This window comes from Hypanus sabinus, unplaced genomic scaffold, assembly GCF_030144855.1.
Source record: "Hypanus sabinus isolate sHypSab1 unplaced genomic scaffold, sHypSab1.hap1 scaffold_1807, whole genome shotgun sequence".
In the NCBI taxonomy this organism is placed as follows: domain Eukaryota; kingdom Metazoa; phylum Chordata; class Chondrichthyes; order Myliobatiformes; family Dasyatidae; genus Hypanus; species Hypanus sabinus.
This window is the reverse complement of record NW_026779895.1, coordinates 33075-40944: the sequence shown is the minus strand read 5'-3', so window position 1 is coordinate 40944 and position 7870 is coordinate 33075. Positions and strand designations below refer to the sequence as shown.

General features: G+C 40.3%; 1 long non-coding RNA gene across 1 annotated transcript; it reads left to right on the top strand.

Moving 5' to 3' along the window:
- The first annotated feature begins 276 nt into the window (after positions 1-276).
- Positions 277-6714, top strand: LOC132387396 (uncharacterized). Its single transcript, XR_009509878.1, has 3 exons — positions 277-761; positions 2416-2462; positions 6585-6714. It is a non-coding gene; the product is annotated as an uncharacterized LOC132387396 (long non-coding RNA).
- The last annotated feature ends 1156 nt before the right edge of the window (positions 6715-7870 follow it).

Here is a 7870-nt window from a genome sequence, read left to right as displayed (position 1 = left end):
ATTCAGCACAGATATACTATAGCCTATTGTTGAACACACACAACTTAAACTACAAAAATACAGTATTGCCTTTAAAACTGATCTGATTTACTGTCCCAGCTATCCAACGATAAGTCATTCTTGTCATATAGAAGTATGTCTGTATTCACTTTACCTGTATTCTCAGTTTTCTGAAATATTCTACCTCTCAATTTGTAGTTTCCAAAAGTCATAGGAGCAGAATTAGGCCATTTAAACCCAAAGGGTTTGCCCCACCATTCCATTTTGGCTGATTTATTATCCCTCTCAACCCCATTTGCTTCCCCTGGTCAGGAACCTTTCACAAACATACTAATGAATAATCTATCAATCTCCACTTTACACATCCCCAATCACTTAGCTTCACAGCTGTCTGTGGCAAGCAATTCCACAGATTCACCACCTTCTGGCTCGAGAAATCCCTCCTCATCCCTGTTGTAAAGGGACATACTTCTACTCCAAGGCTGTACCGTCTGGTCCCAAACTCCACCACCACAAAATACATCCTCTCTACTTCAACTCTATCTAGGTCTTTCAATAACCATAAGCTTTCAATGTCCTTCTTTTCTCTTTACCAGAGCTATCAAAAGTGAGATACCTTCCTCCAGATAATGGCCTTCCAAAAAACACTTGTCGTCCTGGTGTTTCTCCTGCTGCTTGTTAACACTGAGTTTTCCAAAGCTCAAATGACCGGACATTTTGAACACAGATTAAACAGTAATGCAGAGGGAATTTCTTCACAGGTAGGATTGTCTTACCTCCACTTCTTTAACAGTGTTCATTGTTGAAATTGCCTGCAATCCCAAAAATTGAACAGGTTCAGGAACTCAAGTTCAAATTCAATTTTCTTCACAGATATACAACCAAACGAAACAACATTCCTCTACAACGTGCTCCAACCACAGAACATTGATCGCACAAAGCACATAAAACTAAATATTGTCAAAAATAAGTGAATAAAATATAATTCACAATGCATGCAGTGTGCAGCACATTAAAAAAACAACTAACAGTAAAGAACTCACTGTCTTGTGATGAGAGGTCGGGAGTGGCAGGGCATTCATTGGTTTTGTAACCTAATGAAAGAAGCTATTACCCAGTCTAGCAGTCATAGTCCTCAAGCTCCAGTACCTCCTTCCCGATGATTATAGGTCAAAGAGATTGGGAGATACGTGCAAGGGATCCTCAATGATGCTTTGGGCTTTGACTAAATCAAATGTGTCAGATCATTAATATTCCAAACAACATTTTATTTAAAGTCAAACATCTATTTTTTGATATAATGAACATACTGAAATGCAATAAAAAAACATTAATTTTTCCAAGTCAAATTGAGTTTATTCTTATTATCATAAATTCAGTGAGGTGCGGATTCAGTACCAAGGAAAATTTGCATGCAGCAACATCACAAAGATGAAGGGACAGACAGCACACAGAATATAGATTATGCATTAGCTCTTCCTTAAGTCATGCCATATGCAATAAAGTCGATTTGCCATCATGAGTATATATTTTCAGAAGTTAATTGGCTGGAATAGTAATGAATGGGAGATTGGTTTGACTAGACAAAATAGATGAATGTTACTTGAGGCAGGCATCCCCAACAGGGCTGAAAACAACGTCAATTACAATTTCCCACGAGAAGTTACTCACGGACAGTTATAGAAAATCGTGTTGGTCTTGCAATGGAAATGTTCCCATGATACTTCAGGGTTTATTCATCGAGAAGATACTTTGATTGATGCACAAGTGGGGTGGGAGGTGGACGGAAATTTTGGAAATATTTTCTGAGGAGCTGTCTGGTCAAATTAAATAGTGAGAACTGGTGCCGAATACTTTCCTGTGTTCAATGGTGGATGATGTTCACCAATGACGGACTGGGCCATATTTAGTACATATTACAGGCTTTTCCGTACAATGGCATTGATGCTTCCATATCAGGCCAAGATGAAACCAGTCAATAAACTCTCTAACAGACATCTGTAGAAATTTGTCAATGTTTCAGATAATAATTCAAATTTTGTCAAGCTTCCAAGAAAGCATAGCATTTTTGGTGACATTCCAAATCTCCTCAAATTCCTATTGAAATATAGCCGCCGTCACACCTTCTTTACAGCTGTATCAATATGTTGGGTCCAGGTTAGCTCCTCGGACATACTGGCCCCCAGGGGCTTTAAATGGCTCCCTCACTGCATTTCTGATCCCTCCATGAGGATTGGTGTGTGTCATTCACTCAACTATAATGTGTCATCTGTCCTCATACCCGAACTCTATATTCTCAAACCCGACCTCCGGAAAACACGGTGAGGAATTTTTCCATGGGCAAGAAAGTCAATGGTCTGAGATAACTGAGCTGCAAGTTGAATTCACAATTCTTTGTTTCTTGTCAATTCACAGGAAAATATGAGCGAAAGTCTGAGAAGCAGATTCCGACGACACAACAGGTGACTTTGTGGTTTGTTAGAAGTAAAGGTCTGTTAAGATCTATTAAGAACTGTGCATTCCAGTGATCCACCACTCTCTGAATAAAAAAAAAACCCTACGCCTCACATGCCCTTTGAACACACGCCTTCTCACTTTAAATGCCTGCCCTTTGATATTTGACATTTCAACCCCGGGAATCAGATACTCCCTGTCTACTCTATCTATGCCTCTTTTAAACTTATAAACCTTCATCGGAATTCCACACATGATCTGGTGCTCCAGAGGAAACAACTCACCGTCCTTTCCAATTGTATCCAGTCTCAATTGTAAGCTAAGCTTTCGCTGAGGAAATACAGCTCCAGTAATATGATTTTTATTTCTGCATGTGTGTGTGTGGCAAATATCCATCGACATTTCCTGGTACATGCTTCAGAGCATCGACTGATGATAAGAGGATGTTCACCATGACACTGGAGTAAACTCTAGATGTCTCATTCTCCTGTGTAGTAAAGGACTTCAGTTTGCTGCATCCTACTGCAAGTTCTGAGTTATCATAATTCAAAAATGAGCAATGCTAAAAGTTCACGTGCAACGGTTGTATTTATATTTTCTGCCCATTACACTACTGGTGTTTTTGGCAGCAATAAAGGTCTTCCTTCTCTGGCTGTGTTCAGTGCTTCCTTCATCATGTCAGTGTTACGCCTGTGACAATAGACAATAGGTGCAGTAGACCATTCGGCCCTACAAGCCTGCACCGCCATTTTGAAATCATGGCTGATCAATTACTATCAATACCCTGTTCCTGCTTTGTCCCCATATCTCTTGATTCCCTTATCCATGATACCTATCTAGCTCCTTCTTGAAAGCATCCAGAGAATTGGCCTCCACTATCTTCCAAGGCAGTGCATTCCAGACCCCCACAACTCTCTGGGAGAAGACGCTTTTCCTTAACTCTGTCCTAAATGACCTCCCCCTTATTCTCAAACCATGCCCTCTGGTACTGGACTCTCCCAGCATCTGGAACATATTTCCTGCCACTATCTAGTCCAATCTCTTAATAATCTTACATGCTTCAATCAGATCCCCTCTCAATCTCCTTAATTCCAGCGTGTACAAGCCCAGTCTCTCTAACCACTCTGCGTAAGACAGTCCAGACACCCCAGGAATTAACCTCGTGAATCTACGCTGCACTTCCTCTACAGCCAGGATGTCCTTCCTTAACCCTGAAGACCAAAACTGTACACAATACTCCAGGTGAGATCTCATCAGGGCTCTGTACAAATGCAGAAGGATTTCCTTGCTCTTGTACTCAATTCCCTTTGCAATAAAGGCCAACATTCCATTAGCCTTCTTCACTGCCTGCTGCACTTGCTCATTCACCTTCAGTGACTGATGAACAAGGACTCCGAGATCTCATTTTATTGCTCCATTACCCAACTCTAAACCGTTCAGATAATAATCTACCTTCCTGTTCTTACTCCCAAAGTGGATAACCTCACACTTATTCACATTAAACGCCATCTGCCTAGTATCTGCCCACTCAGCCAGCCTATCTGTCACCCTGAATTCTCCCAGCATCCTCATCACATGTCGTACTGCCATCCAGCTTAGTATCATCAGCAAATTTGCTGATGTTATTTTTTATGCCTTCATCCAAATCATTAACGTAAGTGGTAAACAGCTGTGGTCCCAATACCGAGCCCTGTGGCACCCCACTAGTCACCACCTGCCATTCCGAGAAACACCCATTCACACCTACCCTTTGCTTTCTATCTGCCAACCAGTGTTCTATCCATGTAAATGCCTTCCCCCCGATGCCATGAGTTTTGATTTTACCCACCAATCTTCTATGTGGGACCTTATCAAATGCCTTCTGAAAATCAAGGTACACTACATCCACTGCATCTCCCCCGCCTAACTTCCTGGTTACTTCCTCGAAAAACTCCAACAGATTAGTCAAGCATGATTCACCCTTGGTAAATCCATGCTGGATCGGGCCAATCCTATCACTCCTATCTAGATATGCCACTATTTCATCCTTAATAATGGACTCCAGCATTTTTCCCACCACCGATGTCAGGCTGACAGGTCGATAGTTCTCTGTTTTCTCCCTCTTAATTTTTGAGAATTGCAAGATCGCTATTAAGTCAGGGTAGGAGACCCAGGAAATGAGAGAGAGAAGTTTGGAATGTCCTGGCCCCCAGCGATACAAAGCCACGGAAAAGGTCATTGTTTCTTGGAGGCGGAATTGTGTATTGAGTACTCTGCTTCATGGAAGCCCTCAGGCAACGTGGGCAGGTTAGGGGATGGCATCATTCCACCCTGAGTGACATCTGAGACCCTATGAGTGGGGATAAAAGAGGGTCTGGGGAACAGCTCCTTGAGACGCACCAGAAGAAAGGCTAGAACTCCTGTAACAGCGTAATAGTGAAAGCCGGCAGAAAAGCCCACGTAGAAATATAGAAATATAAAACCATAAATAATTAAATAATAATAAATTATGCCAAGTGGAAGTAATCAGTGATTCATAGTCATTTTATTCGTGACAACATTAATTCGTTATCTGCTAAGCACTGTTTCTGAGTTTAGTCTATTCATTTACTATATTAATAATTCACATGTCAAGACAAGACAAGGTAAAGGAGCAGAAGTAGGCCATTCGGCCCCTTGAGTCTGCTCCGCCACTTCACCATGAAGTTAAGTATTCTCCCATCTCCAATTTCCGACTTTTTCCCCATATTCCTTGATACCCTGACTAATTAGATTCCCATCAATCTCCTCCTTAAACACCCTCAATTATTGGGCCTCCACACTGCATGTGGCAGCGAATTCCATAATTCCACGACCATGATGCCTCAAACAGAATTACAGGACAATGAGTTCCAATCAATTTGCAATCAATGCCCACATTACACAATAATCCGTTTTGCTTTGGTATCATACTACAAACTTTCTCAATGTTTCTGTTGACATGTCACTCATTAAGTGAATACCAAATCGTCAGTCCTGTTGTAGTGATTTGAACTGCTTTGTAATTTAATTAAAATTGTCATTTGATAACGTATATTGATAACTTTCAACAAAAGTAATCAGTCTATAATATTAGCTAAGCAGAGTCTGCTGTGTCACATATCGGGGAATGTTTCTGTTCTCTTGATAAAACTAGATCTATGTAAAGGCAACAAAGGAGCACATTATGAACTTTAATTAATATTGTATAATACAATAGTTGTATCTAGTCTCAATTGTAAGCCAAGCTGACACTGAGGAAATACAGCTCCAGAAATAATATTTTTATTTCTGCAAGGAGTATGTGTGTGTGGCAAATATCAAGCAGCATTTTTTGGTGCATGATTCAGAGCACACGACTGATGATAAGAGGATGTTCACCACGACATTGGAGTAAATTCCAGATGTCTCTTTCTTCTGTGCAGTAAAGGAATTAAATTTTCTGCATCCTACTATAAGTTCTGAGTTATCATAATTCGAAAACAAACAATGCTGAAAGACAAATGCAACTGTTCTATTTATATTTTCTGCCCATTACACTACCGGTGTTTTTGGCAGCAATAAAGGTCTTCCTCTCTGGTTGTGTCCAGGGCTTCCTTCATCATGTCAGTACTTCCACTTAGTTTTCTCTACTGTCTAGTATGCATTTCATGTGGAGACTCAGGAATACAGTTACACTCAGATGTAGAATTATTCTTTATTGCTTTTCCAGACCAGTTTTGATTTACCAGTCTGAATTTTTATTGCTGAACTGAAACCCTGAACGGGCAGGACCCATGGACATATCTTCGCCTGGCCTCTACTTATTGACCTGTTAGGTATGGCTGATACTACCAAGAGCTAAAGCAGAAGGCCCTGACTCCAGACAACATAGAACTCAGTGTCATTGAGGCACATGGTCCTTCAAACCTGATGACATGTCTGTGGTCTTCTTGCTGCCCTTTATTTATTGCCATCCCTTATTTCAAGCATTGGCACAATTTAACATTCATCATAATCCACTTCCTCTTGTTCCAAACCTTTATGTGTCAGGTTTTTTTTTATCCTATTCAATATTAATCATTTGTTGTATTCCAGGTTTTAAGGTACTATGCTTTCAGTAACAAATGAATATTTCTGAACTTGTGTTGTAGATGGCGAGCTGCCCAAAAGGAACGAGCACTCCCAGCAATGATCCATCGGAAGGAATTCAGTCTGCCAGAAACTTCAGTCAGACAGACAGACTGAACGACATACTTTATGGATCCCGAAGGAAATTGGGTCTCGTTACATTCATACTAAGCAGGAATTGTGTAGAAATATAGCAATATTTAACCAGAAATAATTAAATAATTATAAATTATGCCAAGTAGAAATAATCAGTGATTCATAGTCACTTTATTTGTGACAACATTAATTCGTCATGAGCTAAGTACTGTCTCTGTTATAGTCTATTCGTTTACTCTATTAATAATTCATATTACATTTCAAGCAAGGTAAAGGTGCAGAAGGAGGCCATTCGACCCATTGAGTCTGCTCTGCCACTCCACCATGAGCTGAACTATTCTCCCATCTAGATCCAATTTCCGACTTTTTCCCCATATCCCTTGATACACTGACTAATTAGATACCTATCAATCTCCTCCTTAAGCACCTTCAATGATTGGGCCTCCACACTGTATGTGGCAACGAATTCCATAATTCCTCCACCATCTGGCTAAAAATATGTACCTTTTGCGATAATTTGATGAGAATGCCAGTAGGATAGATAAAGGGGATGCAGTGTATTTTGTATATCTGGGCGTTAAGAGGTCCTTTGACACAAGTGCCACACAGAAGGCTGCGCATTTAATTAAGAGCCCATGGTATTACAAGAATGTTACTAACATGGGTAGTACATTGGCTGATTGGTAGGAGGCAGCGAGTGGGAATAAATGGATCCTGTTCTGGTTGGCTGCCAGTGGCTAGTGGTGATCCGCAGGGTTCCTATGGGGCCACTTACTTTTATGCTGTATATGATGACTTAGATGAAGGAATAGATGGCTTTCCTGCCAGGTTTGCAGATATTAGGAATATTGGTGGAGGGACATGAAATGTTGAGGAAACAGATATTATAGAAACATAGAAACACGGAACTACTGCACAATACAGGCCCTCCAGCCTACAAAGCTGTGCCGAACATGTCCTTACCTTAGAAATTTTGCATTATGCCGATGACCTTTTGCTTTATATTCCTAATGTTGAGACTTTATTAGCTATCGTACATTCTTTTGTCTCCAGTTTTAGTCAGTATTCAGGATAAGAGTGAACTTATTCTATTGAATCATTTAGTATCAATTAATACTAACCTTCCTTTTAAAATTGTAAGAAATAAACTTACTTATTTGGATGGAACAATTACTAAGAACCATAAATAGTTATTTAAAGAAAATTTGGGCCT